The sequence below is a fragment of the Sylvia atricapilla genome, chromosome 10 (assembly GCF_009819655.1).
Source record: "Sylvia atricapilla isolate bSylAtr1 chromosome 10, bSylAtr1.pri, whole genome shotgun sequence".
Classification (NCBI taxonomy): Eukaryota; Metazoa; Chordata; class Aves; order Passeriformes; family Sylviidae; genus Sylvia; species Sylvia atricapilla.
Genome location: NC_089149.1, coordinates 1,522,018 through 1,534,973, shown reverse-complemented (window position 1 = coordinate 1,534,973; position 12,956 = coordinate 1,522,018).

The window sequence follows — 12,956 nt, the reverse complement described above, 5'->3', positions numbered from 1 at the left end:
GGACAGGGATTGGGCAGCTCCAGACATAGACACAGCGAGGGGAAAATATCCAGGGAAGCCTGAGGAGCACATTCAGAGCAACCTGAAGTGTCTTTTCCTAGTCCTTAACGTGCTCATTCCATTTGTCCATGAATTATTTTTCAGCCTGAGCATAGCCAACATCCTGGGGTTTGTTAATTTTATGGGGTTTTTTCAATTTTTTTATTGCTTTAATTGCACTACACGCTGGAGTCAGGATTATTTTGGAGAGGAATACCAGGAGATTGGAATGCAGGAGAGGTGAATTCCAACGCGGCAGGGAGGGGAAGGCAGGGGGAAATCTCACATGACAGATCCATTTCTGAATTCCCAGGGGAAGGGTTTTCCCCAGAAAAATCAAGGAGCTCTTTTTATAGCTGCTGAGCCTGTTCATTTTAGTGACAACAACAGAGGAGTGTTTGAAAATGGAAAGCAAATCTATTAATCCAATTTTCAGCTTTTCAGCGTGGGGGAATGTCTGTAATTCTCACAAAGGAGGGATGAACTCGTCTGGGAATCAGAAGGTTCCTGTAAAAAAACCCAATCCCATCTATGAAAAAATATCATTTCCACATCCTTTTCTTCCTGGGATTTTAGGAGGAAGCCTGAGGAGTGTGGGGCTGGAGGAGGCTCAGGAGGGACCTTGTGGCTCTGCACAGGAGGGGACAGCCAGGCTGGGACTGGGCTCCAGGGAACAGGGACAGGAGGAGGGGGAGCGGCCTCAGGCTGGGCCAGGGGAGCCTCAAGGGGGACAGCAGCAGGAATTTTTTCATGGAAAGGGCGCTCAGGAATGGGAACTACCCAGGGAGGTTTGGAGTGCTCATCCCAGGAGGTGTCCAAGGAATTCCTGGATGTGGCACTCAGTGCCAAGGTGGGGATCAGGCACTGGTTGGATCCCGGGGGGGCTTTTCCAGCCTGGGTGATCCCGGGATTCTGGGCATGAGAAGAAAATCCCTGCCAAGTCTTGCAGGTGAGGCAGCAGGGATGGGAAGGAGGAGGCTCGGGAGCTGCTGAGCAGGGAAATCTCCGCTCCTCATGGCCATTGGGATGGGTCCTTGGGAACACCAGGGTGGCTCCTTGGGAACACTGGGATGGCTCCTCAGAAACCTGGGCAGGATCAGGAAACAACAACGGGCCACCAGTGCTCCTCCTCAAGGTGTGCCTCTGGTGCCCAGCAGCAGGAAAAGCCATGGAAACACAGCTGCAGGTGGAACTCATCTCTCCTCCTCCTCCTTCCCACCAAACCAGTCTGGAATTCCATAGCATGAGACTGTCCCCAGTGTCTGTGGGATGTGGAGATGCTGCTCATGTTGGAGGCTGGTGGGGCATGGAAGTCCAAGGAAGCCTTGGGGCACACAGTGAAGGTCATCCCAGTCCTGGATCCCTTTTCCCGGTCCCGGATCTCTTTTCCCAGTCCTGGATCTCTTTTCCCAATCCTGGATCTCTTTTCCCAGTCCCATTTAACACAACCAAACCTAAGCAGGTTTCAAGTGGCACCTGAAGCAGAAGGGTTTTGAACTGGGATCTCAAATCTCATCTCATTCCATCACCTGCCACGAGCAGGGACACTTCCACAGACTGGGATTCTCCTGCTAATCTGGCACAGGGATTGGGATGCCCAGGACCCTTAAAATCAACCCAGAGCTAAAATAACCAACACTTTTCCTTTGGAGGTCACACTCCAAAATCAAAGCAGAACCACAGGATCATTCCCGAGGTTTCTCAGCTCCTCAGTTCTCCCATTCCCACAGCTGCCTCGGGTGCTGTGGGAGGTGCTGAGCATTGAGCACAGAGCAGGTTCTGGATGTTTAACAGAATCCCCCAGCGCCCAGCAGAGCTTTGGGATAAAAAAAGGTCATCCCAGGAAAACCTGAAATGTAAACAAAACAAAAAAAAAAAGCAGCATGGGAAGCCCTGGGATGGAAACTGGTCACATTCAATCTGGGAAAGCAAAGAGCTGCACTTGGCATGAATAATTCACAAACAGCCTCAGACAAATGATCTCAGGTCTAGAAGGAAATGGGAAAACCTCTGGAGGCTGCAGCTCTTTTTATTCCTGCCTGGTTCCTGCTGAATGCTGTTTTCTCTGGGGTTATTTTTTACTCCTTTAAAAAAACCACATATGGATGGATATCCAAACAGTTATCCTGGATGTTCAGAGAACACAGCAGACCCCAGAGAAATCCTTTCATTTTATATTCATCACTGGCTGGTAAATTATTCATTAACAGGGATCACGCAATGGGGGAAAAATTAAAAATTGGCAAATTAGTTTTCATTTGTTGACGTTAATTATTTAGTGTTCTTCCCTTTTATTAGAGAAAACACAGAGGGGGATTAGTCTTGTTCTGGCACTCCGAGTTTGCTCCCCAGCCTGCTCCCAAATCAGCATTGCTGTGGCTACTTCTGTGGAAAATCCATGGGAATGTGACTCCAGTGCTGAGATGTTGGGGCAGAGCTGCATTTCTGAATTCCAGATAAACCTTTGGACATTTTCCACCAGCACTTTGGAAAAAAAAAACCAGGCAGGTGGGGCTTTATTTCCAGCTATCATCCCAGCCACAGCATTAATGGAGAGCCCATTAATTAATCTCCCTGAGCTCAGCCACAAACACCCAACATTCCCATCAACCTCGTTTTAATAAGGAAATACCCTGGTATTCAATGGGCAGTGGAAATGAAATTGTCTCTGGAGCAGTTTGGTTTGCATTTTGCAGCCTCGCTGCCCTCAAGAGCAAGAGAAGTTAATCACAAATGCTGGAGGAGGCTAAAACTGAGCTTTGCTTCCCAAATCTCCAGCTCTCCTTAATCCTGCTCCTGGGCTCACAGGAGAACTCGTTCAACACCTCATCCAGTTTTTCTCCCCTCTAATTTCAGTGGCTGCTCCATCCTGAAAAGCTGGGAAAGCTTTGATTCCTCCCTTTGATTCCTTTTCTACCCAGGCAGCCACAAAGCTCCCAGCCTCAGCTCCGATTTTTCTGCAGTACTCTCCAAGTGAAACCTGACACTCGTTTCTATAAATACGTATAAAATAATAATAATAAAATAATGATTAAAACCTCACCTGGCTTTGTGAGAGCCCCCATTATGACCAAACTCTATCTACTTCAAGTTTTTTTAACAAGTTCCTGAGAGATAAAACTGCTCCTGGTGCTGCTCAGCCGAGAGCAAAGAGCAAATAATCCCAGCTGAGCCTTTGCAGGGAAGTTTGATTCTCCAGTCACAGAGCCAAAATCCTGGTTTTCTGCAGCAGCTGCTCCTGAGTTTCTTTGCTGTGAAGGTGATGCCAGGAGCTGCAGCATCCTCAGTAAATTCAGTCAGATGGGGTCAGCTTTTAATGAGCTGAATTAAACAATATTGGCTTGATTGGTTGTTAATCCTGCCCTCCCTTTACAGAGGGAAGGGGCCTCTCCTGCAGACACACATCCCCAGGAGGGTTTCAAAGACACATCCACCAGGACAGGAAATTAAAGGTCTCAACTCCCAGACATCTCAAGATCAGATCAAAAAAAAACCAAATCAAATCCCAGTGTTCACAAACAAAACCTGGGATAATGAAAGGGGGTGGAATTACATCAGCTTTGTTGCCCTTCCAGGACCTTTCTCCCAACAGAACCAACATTCTGAATAATTATTCAGAGTAAAAGAACCCCCCAAAAGTGACAAGGACGCCCCTTCCCTCACTGCTCCTGCAGTCCCTGCCAGGAAGGAGCCTCTGCTTTGGGTTTCCAAAGACCAAAACTGAATTCGAATGTCACAAAGAGTAACAACAAAACCCTTCCTTTGAAATTCCTCCATCCAAGGGGCAGGGAGGACAGAAACTCAGTTCCCCAGAGCTTGGAGCTTTTCTGCCATCCAAAAGCAAGGCAGGGCCCTTGGGCTCCCCCATGGCAGCGTCTCACTGATTAAATCTCTTCTTTTCCATCTTTGAACACCTTTAATTTTCCAAGTTCACGGCGACACCAAAGACCTTTCACAGCCGAGCCTGAGAGTGAAACATCCTCCTTTTTTTTTTTTTTTTCCAGGTTTAATGCTACAGGAATGTCAGGGACACCACTGAAACAACACAGAGCCTCTGCCAAGCTGCACCGAGGTCACAGGAGTGAACTTCATCGAGTGGAGAGCAGCAGAAAAGGTCAAACGGGCACGAGGAGTCACATCCCTGTGGATTCTGTGTGTGTGGAGGGGTGAGGGGGAAGCTGGAAGGAAATGTTCTGGAAATGTTATTTTTGAGATGCTGCTTTAATGCTGTGCTTGGAGCTCTGGCAGCTGCAGCATTTGCAGGAGGGATCTGTCATAATCTGGCTTGGAAAAAAAAAATTACAAATATTGGTGCTGGGTGTTCTCCTGCTGCCTTTGTCAGGGATGGCTGGAGCTGCTAAAGGTCACATCACGGCTCCCACAGGAAAAGGCTTTCCAGGGAGATCAGCTCTGGCTGAGGGAAGGGAAGGGAAGGGAAGGGAAGGGAAGGGAAGGGAAGGGAAGGGAAGGGAAGGGAAGGGAAGGGAAGGGAAGGGAAGGGAAGGGAAGGGAAGGGAAGGGAAGGGAAGGGAAGGGAAGGGAAGGGAAGGGAAGGGAAGGGAAGGGAAGGGAAGGGAAGGGAAGGGAAGGGAAGGGAAGGGAAGGGAAGGGAAGGGAAGGGAAGGGAAGGTGGGTGATGCTCTGTGACCTCTGTGAGCCAGGCAAAGCCAAGTGTTGGAAATGCTGCAGGGATGCTTTGGCTGCTGGGGTGTTTGGGTGAATTCCTGTCACAGGAGGGAATTCCATCCTTTCCATCCCTGTGCTGGGCTCTCTGCTGGGACACGGGGCTGGGCTGGGGGAACTGGAAGCACATGGTTCTCCATCCCATGTAAAGCGTTAAAACCACCATAAAACACAAGCCCTAAATTTAGGGAGTAAGCCCAAAAGTATCAGCTGGGTCCCTGCTTCAGTGGCCACTTCCTTGGTGGATAATCCATTTTTATGGACAAAAGGAAGCCAACACAAAACACCAAAGCACCAGGACTGCAAAGTTGTGCCATCTCCAAGGAACTCCTGAGAGCCAAACTCTGCTGCTGGAGAATCCCAGGATGGTTTGGGTTGGAAGGGACCTTAAAGCCCATCCAACTTCACCCAGGACACCTTCCACTGTCCCAGGCTGCTCCGAGCCCTGTCCAGCCTGGCCTTGGAAACTTCCAGGGATCCAGGGGCAGCCACAGCTGCTCTGGGAATTCCATCCCAGCCCCTCCCCACCCTCCCAGGAGGAATTCCTTCCCAATATCCCATCTCTATGGAAAGAGGAAAAGCACTCCCAGCTTAGTTATGAGGATGGTGAGCAAAAATAAACCGGCACCGAAGTGTTTCTTCCTTCATCACACAAATAATTAGGAATGCACTGGGTTGTGTGATGCTTGTTAAATAGGATCTCGTGCTGCTGGTGGGAATACAATTCCATGGCAGTAGTTTATCCTGGAAGTCAGCTCAGTGGGGTTGCAGCGTGCCAAGTTGAAATGGGAACCATTTGTTTTGTGTCTGCATTGCAGCAGGAGCTGGCAGGGGTTTTATGGAGCATCCCCGACAGCCTCCAACTGTTATTTTTCCAAATTAACGCCGTGCCTATGGAGTTCAGGGGAGTGCAGGCAGCCAGGGGCCTCTCCACAGCCCTGGCATCGTGCTCAGCATCATTTGCAGGAGCAGAGAGTAAAATGTGACACAGATTCCTGTAATTACTGCTCTGCTTCATGGGGTGTCACCAAACGCCCCGCGCTGCTCTCGTGACAAAGGACACGAGTGTCCTTTGGGTGCTGCTGCTGCTCCCCCAAACCGAGGGCACCACGAGGGTCAGTGGACACAAACCCCCACGGGAAGGGCCTTGGCAAGCCAGGAGGTTTTATATTTGTGAGGGTGTGGAAACCAGCCTCTGCCTTCCCAGGGAGTTCCTTGAGCCCATTAATATTGATTTCTGATTTCAGCTCTGCAGAGTTTTACCTGAGGACATCCTGGAGGCACAAGGAAAGGCAATTCCTGCTCATAAAGGGGGGGATTGCCCCAGAAATTTACCCCAGGAGGTGATGGAAGTCCGAGGTGCACACTCCTCCTGCCACAGGAGCTCTGGCTTTGGGACAGAAGGAGGCACACAAGTCTGCTCTGATGGATAATAAAGGATCCTGGAATATCCTCAGCTGGAAGGGAGCACAAGGATCATCCAGCCTTGCACAGGCACCCCAACAATCCCACCCTGTGCATCCCTGGAGCTCGGGCAGGTTTGGGAATGTTCCCATTGCCCAGCACCCTCTGGGGGAAGAACCTCTCCCTGAGATCCAACACTAGAGAGGCAGCAAATCCTGCACCCTTTAACCTCTCCAAGTCCCATTTATTTCAGAAATATTTCAGGTTGGGTGGCTCCAGGACTTATCCTGTGCCCCAAAATTTCCAGGCCACGTCTCTTCTCTCAGCCACACCCTTTTGCTGATCCCTGAATCAGTGGAAGAGATCCCTGGATCCCTTGTTGATCCCTGCCCACCTCCAGCTCTGGATGTGTCACCTTCCCTTGTGCCATCCTGTCCCTTCTAACCTGCATTTTATCCATCTTGGCAAGGAGTTTTTCCAGCTCCAAAGCAGCTTTCAACGATTCCTTTATCCTTACCACATTAATCTGACTCCGACAGAACAGCAGCTTTGCCACTGGACTGGAGCAGGGGAATCAATTTTCTGGGAGCAGCTTGTTTTTATTCCACCAGCTCTTCCTTCCCAATGATCCCTCGTCCCTTGCCTTGCCCCGACAGATTTTTGCATGCAGAACTTTTTCCAGATGGCAGATCCGGTGCAGACAGCAATTTGCATAATTTAAATCTGTTTCCTGCCATAAATTACAGCCCAACACACTGTGGGGTTTGATTTCCAGGGCTGGGCAGTGCCCAGGAATTGCAGGTGACTCTGGAAAACCCTGCCTGAGCCCTGGCATGGGGAAAAAGAGCTGAAATCAGAAATATTTCCTCATGGAAATAATAATTCCCGGCGGAATGTGCCCCCAACAGCAGCACTGCAGTGAGCTCCAGCTGCTCTGGACTGAGGAGGTCAAGGAGAGCTCCTGGTGGCAAAATTGGATTTTCCCACAAGGACAAACACAACACTGGGGTTGTTCCAAGAAGGTTGAAACAAATCCATGGTCAATGAATCTCTTTTTCCCTGACTTTCCAGTCCCCAGCAGCCGGGCTGAGAGCTGGAATCACCTCTTTGGGATCCACAGCACACACACTGATCCCAAATGTGTGTGGTCACTCGGGGTGGAACCCCTCCTGCCAAAAATGAATAATTCACCTTCCAGAGGCTCCAGCTTATACCAAACACAAGAGTTCCTGTCCCAAAATACACGCAGGAACAACTGAAGAGATGGCAGCACTGGGAGCAGAAGTGTGCTGGCAAACACGGAATGCAAACAGATCCCTCTTCCAGGGAACGCTGCAAGAGAAGCCTGAATCCCAAAATAACCCCCCTCACACGTTCCCCAGGTCCTGCCTTGCTTCCAGCAGTTTGGTGGCACCGTGGGGCCATTCCCTGGCACTGCACTGAGCCTGACCAAGGCTGAACGTCCCTTTGTCCCCTTGGCACTGGGGAGGGACACCAGGGGCCCAAACCCCACAGTCTGCAGGGCTGAAACCCTTCTGGGGGGCTGAAAACAGCAACAAACTCCAGAAGTGCTGCTTTTAATCTGTCAGCACCCCGAGCAGCCCAATGTCCCCAAACATTTGTGTGTCTTACGTCTCAATGAATGCCTTTTCATTTCTGCCCCCAGTGTCTGCGGCCTTCTCTCTCCGTTAGAGGAGAGAATTAATTTGTAATTAATTTTACCACTGGTTTGGGCTCCCTGGGCCCCATTTCCACCATCAGAACTCCTGTTCAGGAATGCCAGATGCTAAATTATTTAATTCTATGATTTGTGGGGTTGTGACAGGTCCCACAAGTCTGAGCCACTTCATCCCCAGGCAGGGAACAAACACCTCCACCCCCTCGTGCTGGAATTCCACACAATTAAGGCCCTATTTTCAATTAAAATTTGCTTTGGAATATTCACAGGCTGCTCCCAGTGCAATTCCTTCCCCTCAGCCTGGTTTCCTCTGTCCTGATGGTGAATTCCCACCAACTTTCTGCCAGGGAAAAATTCCCAGGTGCTCCTCAGTAGGAGTCACATCCATCACCCTCAGCCCTCTGCTCCACTTTTAATTACAACGCTCAGGATCCTTCCTTCAAATCCTAAACCCGAGGAGAAAGGAGCTTTTCATTTGCACAACATCCATGAAATTCCCTGCTCCAGTGACATCCATTTGCTGCTGTTTCCTGGACTAATGGAGAGATTCCCTCCCCTTCCCCTTTTCCATGAAAGATGTTTTGCCCAAAGCCACAATCACTTTGAATTCAGTTGTGTTTTGTGCCCACACTGAATTATCAGGATCGTTTTCCATCAGCAACTGTGCTTGTAAATGAAAAATTCAGGTTTGCTTCGCTTGGGATATATTTGCAGTTTGATCACCGGTTTAATTTTAATTATACCCAATTTGGGTGTTAATTTTTAGGTGCAGGCAGATTCTGTTCTCTGCAGGACTTTGGGGTGAGGAGTTTGACACAAATCAGCTGCTGAAATGGTGACCTCGAATCATCCTGAGAGGGGCTTACACAGACACCTCCCCCATTTAGGCTGAGCCTAAACCCCACCAGCATTCCCAGATTCCTTTGGCATCTCTCCCTCTGCGATTTTCCATCAGGATTCCAATCAATGACCACCACCACAACATCCCTGTCCGATGGAAAATTCCCTTCAGGCACTGCTGGCCCCATTGGAATCCTCCAAGGAGACAAGGAAGAGGATGGGATAAAAGCTTGGGATGTTTTGTGGGGAGGGAAAAACAGCACAGGAGATGATTTAAAATCACCTGGAAAAATGGAAGGCTCCACACACTTCTCATTCAGTTATTAGCACATAAAAACCGCTTTAAATACTTGATAATTGATGGAATTTAAAGGATTAACAGGAAATCAATTAATAAAAGACCCCTCGTCTGTGCTTTTCTGAAAGCAGCCGCTCCACATTGTGTTAAAAGGCACCAAGTTGAACATTCTCCAACTGCTTTTTAATAAATGTAAATAATATTCCGAAGCAGGGACGAAATGCCAGCAGTTGAGGGGTGGCTGAGCCATCCATGGCATGTAAATGAATTCCCTGCCTGGATAGCAGGATGTGGATGTGCAGCCTTCAGGAATCAAAGGAGCAAAACTTGCACAGCTTGAAAAGAGCTTCCCAGAGCTCCCCCCCAAAAAATCCCTTTTATTATTTATGTGGGAAAAGCAGAGGAGCAGCAAGGGGGAAGAGTTGCAGGTGACACCAGGATTTGGTGAAACCTGACAGAAAACGCTGGATTTTGGGGAAATTAAGGGCAGATGAATTAATCATGAACAAGGGAAATGCAGAAAAACCCTGGAGGATGTAATTGGATTTGCACACAAAGCTAATGGCAGCACTCCTGCAGCTGGGAGAGCAGATCCAGCTTCCACCAGTGGGAATCATGGAATTATTAAAGTTGGCAAATATTCCTAAATCCAACAGAACTGCCTGGGAAATCATCTCCCAGTCCTAAGGGACGGGAGCTCCTCTCTACTTCAACATTTCAGCCTGGATTGTCCAGAGGGGGTTCACTGGCCCAGTTCGGTGTCAGAGTGGTTCTCAAATTCCCACTTTTCCACAGTTTTCCTGTTTCCAGGAATTCCTTTTCCTGGTGGATATTTTCCCAGCTCCGTTTTTAACTCAAAACCACTCTTTGGACCCTTCAAAGGCTCCGACCTTGCTAAATGGAAATGTCCCCACAGCAAGATCCTGCTGAAAGCTGGGGATGAGCAGGGCTGCCCAAACTCCAGCTAAACCCTGGACTAGATCCTTGTTTCAGGAGACATTTCCCTGTTTTCTCTGGGGATTTTGCTCCCTGTGGTTATCCTCTGTATTTACTCTCGGTATTCACATCCAACCTGTTGAAGAGGAGTGAGTTGGAACTCAGGTCCCAGCACAGAAATCTGGGATAACACCTGGAGTTGTCCCCCTTCCCCTGCCCATCTGAATCCAGGATGCTGCAATCAGCTTTTCCAGCTGCAAAAAATATGGAATATTGGCTGTGCTGGGTTTTCCCAGCTGGAATCACACAGCCAAAGGTGTTTAAAGGAGTTACATGTCCCCTGAAACAGGAAAAATTCCCCCTCAGAGAGCTCATCCCAACTGGTTTTTGATTTATTCCTGTGTTCTGTTTGGCATCCAGGGAAATTGCTGGAAGTACAAACATTCCCTGGCATTTGATCTCTGTATTTCAGGTCTGGACAGGATTTAGCCCTTGGGCACAGAAAGAGTCTCCCTGGTTTTATTGGGATTCCAGGAATCCCCAAAGTGCCAGAGCAGGAACCTGCAGGAGCCTCATGACAGAAAATCCGAGTTTTAAGGGATTTAAAGCAGGGAAAGGACTCCAATTCTGTCTGTGCCTTGGAATACTCAGGAAAAGCAGGGGACAAAATATTGGACATGATTCCAGGGGTTTGACAGTGCTGCTTTGGGAGCGTGAAGTGAACCCCAGCACCTACAGCTCAGGGAATTTCTTCTGGATTTATTTTATTTATAAGACTCCTCTAGAGCTTCTCCAGCCTTTTGGGAAGCTGAAAAACTTGAACCAGCAAAGGCAACCCAAATACATTCCACTCCAGGTAAGTGAGACATTCCTAATGCAGCAATTTAACAAATGAGTTTCCAGTGTCTGACAAGTTATCATGGAAAACAGAGAATCTGGGATTAATCCCAGCTTGGGAGAAATGAGAATTCACTATTTGCTGATTCCCAGCCACTCGCTGTGGGATCCAGCAATCCCAAAGTGTTCAGCCTCCTCGTCCTCCCGTGAGGAATGGGATGTGCAGGATGGATCCTCATCTGAGGGTCGGCTCCCAGTTCCCTTGGAATTCCTGAGGAGCCTTTCCCAACTCCCTTGCCTTGCCTCTGAGCCTCTCTCCCTGTTTAATTTCCACCCTCTGGTGTTTGTCACAGTCACTCCCACCCATCACATCCCCACGGATTGCCTTGGAATGGGGTTTGGAAAAGCCTCGTGGGATGTCTGTGCCCAGGGCAGAGGGGATGAGTTCGGGATGGAAGGAACCACCCTATGGAAGCTGCTCCTGAGGGATTCTCTGCTCCAAAGTGCTGGGAAAAGAGTCTGGCTGCCCAATCCAGCCAGTCCTGCTACAACTATTCCGGCAGGAACCCCCCAAAATAATCAATCAATCAATCAATCAATCCCGCAGCGAGGAATTATCCCAGCGCTCTGCCCACTGCCAGAGGCCGGATTGGTCCCGCAGCATTCCCGGGATGACTTCATCGGGCTCCAGCCCTGAGCTTTTCCCTGTTGGCAAACAGCCGAACTCCTGCCTCCAGGAGCCCCGCATCCATCCTCCGGCTGTTCCAGGGCTGGGATGGCCAGGAACTGAAATTCCTGAGGAATTCCCAGGCTCAGAGCCGCGGGCTGGTCCCCCCGGGAGGCACAGCCGCGGTTTTTTTCCCCCCAGGAATTGCGCATCCAAAAGAGAAAAGGCGGTGAAATCCAGGGAAATTCTGCCACTGCTGGGCAGAGCCCTGAGAATCCCTGAGAATCGCTGAGATTCCCTGAGATTCCTCAGGCATCTTTTCCAAGCGCTGTTGGGGATCGTTATCACCCGGAGATGATTCCCCCCGTCCCCGAGCACAGAGCCCAGCCTGAATAAATCCTCATCAATTCCCTTAATAAACTTCCAGCCCGTCGGGAACGGCCTCGCCTCTGCTCCAGCCTCCTTCTCCCAAGGTAAAAGGGAGATCCCAGATCCCTCAAGGAAATCTGCCTGCGGGTCACATCCGTGTCCCGGTGGGCATCACCCCACACCTCCTCCATCCCACCCCTTCCTTCCCTGAGGATTCCCGAGGGAGCTGCTCCATCGCAGGGAGCTCGGGGCGATTCTTTAGGAATTCAATCCCTTACCAGGCGCATGGTGAAGTTTCCCAGGAAAAGCAGGCAGGAATGCGGCTCCTCCCGGCGCCGGCTCCCGTGGAATAGCAGGAGACAGGGAAGCTGCAAACCTCGGAGTTGAGCTCACTCTAAAGGCACCAGAAAAACCTCCGGGAGAGATGAAGGGAGGGAGGAAAAAATAAAAAATGGGAAGAGCCAGAGCGGGAGCGAGCAGCGCTCAGGCAGCGAGCGGAGAAACTTCTGGCACGGCTCCAGCGCGGGGATGGATCCGTCATTCCCAGCCCTCCGACCCGGGAATCGGGGAAACTTGGAGCCTCTCACAGCCAATCCAGGGAGGAGCGGCGCTGGGTCCAGAGGGAATGGCGCGGTGGGTGTGCGCAGCGCACACTGAACTGAACAACCCCCTCTGCTTGATAAACTCCGACTTGATTTTATGTATTGGATATATTCTATATTCTGCCTTAGAGATTCTATTCGCTGGATTTTATTTCATGTATTACATATTCCATATTCTATATTCCATATTCTATATTCTATATTCCATATTCTATATTCTATATTCTACATTCTATTTTTTATATTCTATTTTCTAGACTTTATTTTATGTATTTATTTTGTATTCTGCTTTAGAGATTCTATTTGCTGGATTTTATTTCATGTATTACATATTCTATATTCTGTATTCTACATTCTATTTTTTATATTCTATTTTCTAGATTTTATTCCATGTATTTCATTTTATATATTCTATAGTCTATATTCTACATTCTACTTTATATATTCTATTTTCTAGATTTTATTTTATGTATTTTATTTTCTATATTCTATATTCTACCTTCTACATTCTATATTTTCTATATTCTACTTTATATCTTCTATTTCCTATCTTTTATTTTATAGGTCCCATATTCCATTTCCTGTTTTCTGTTGTATATTTTA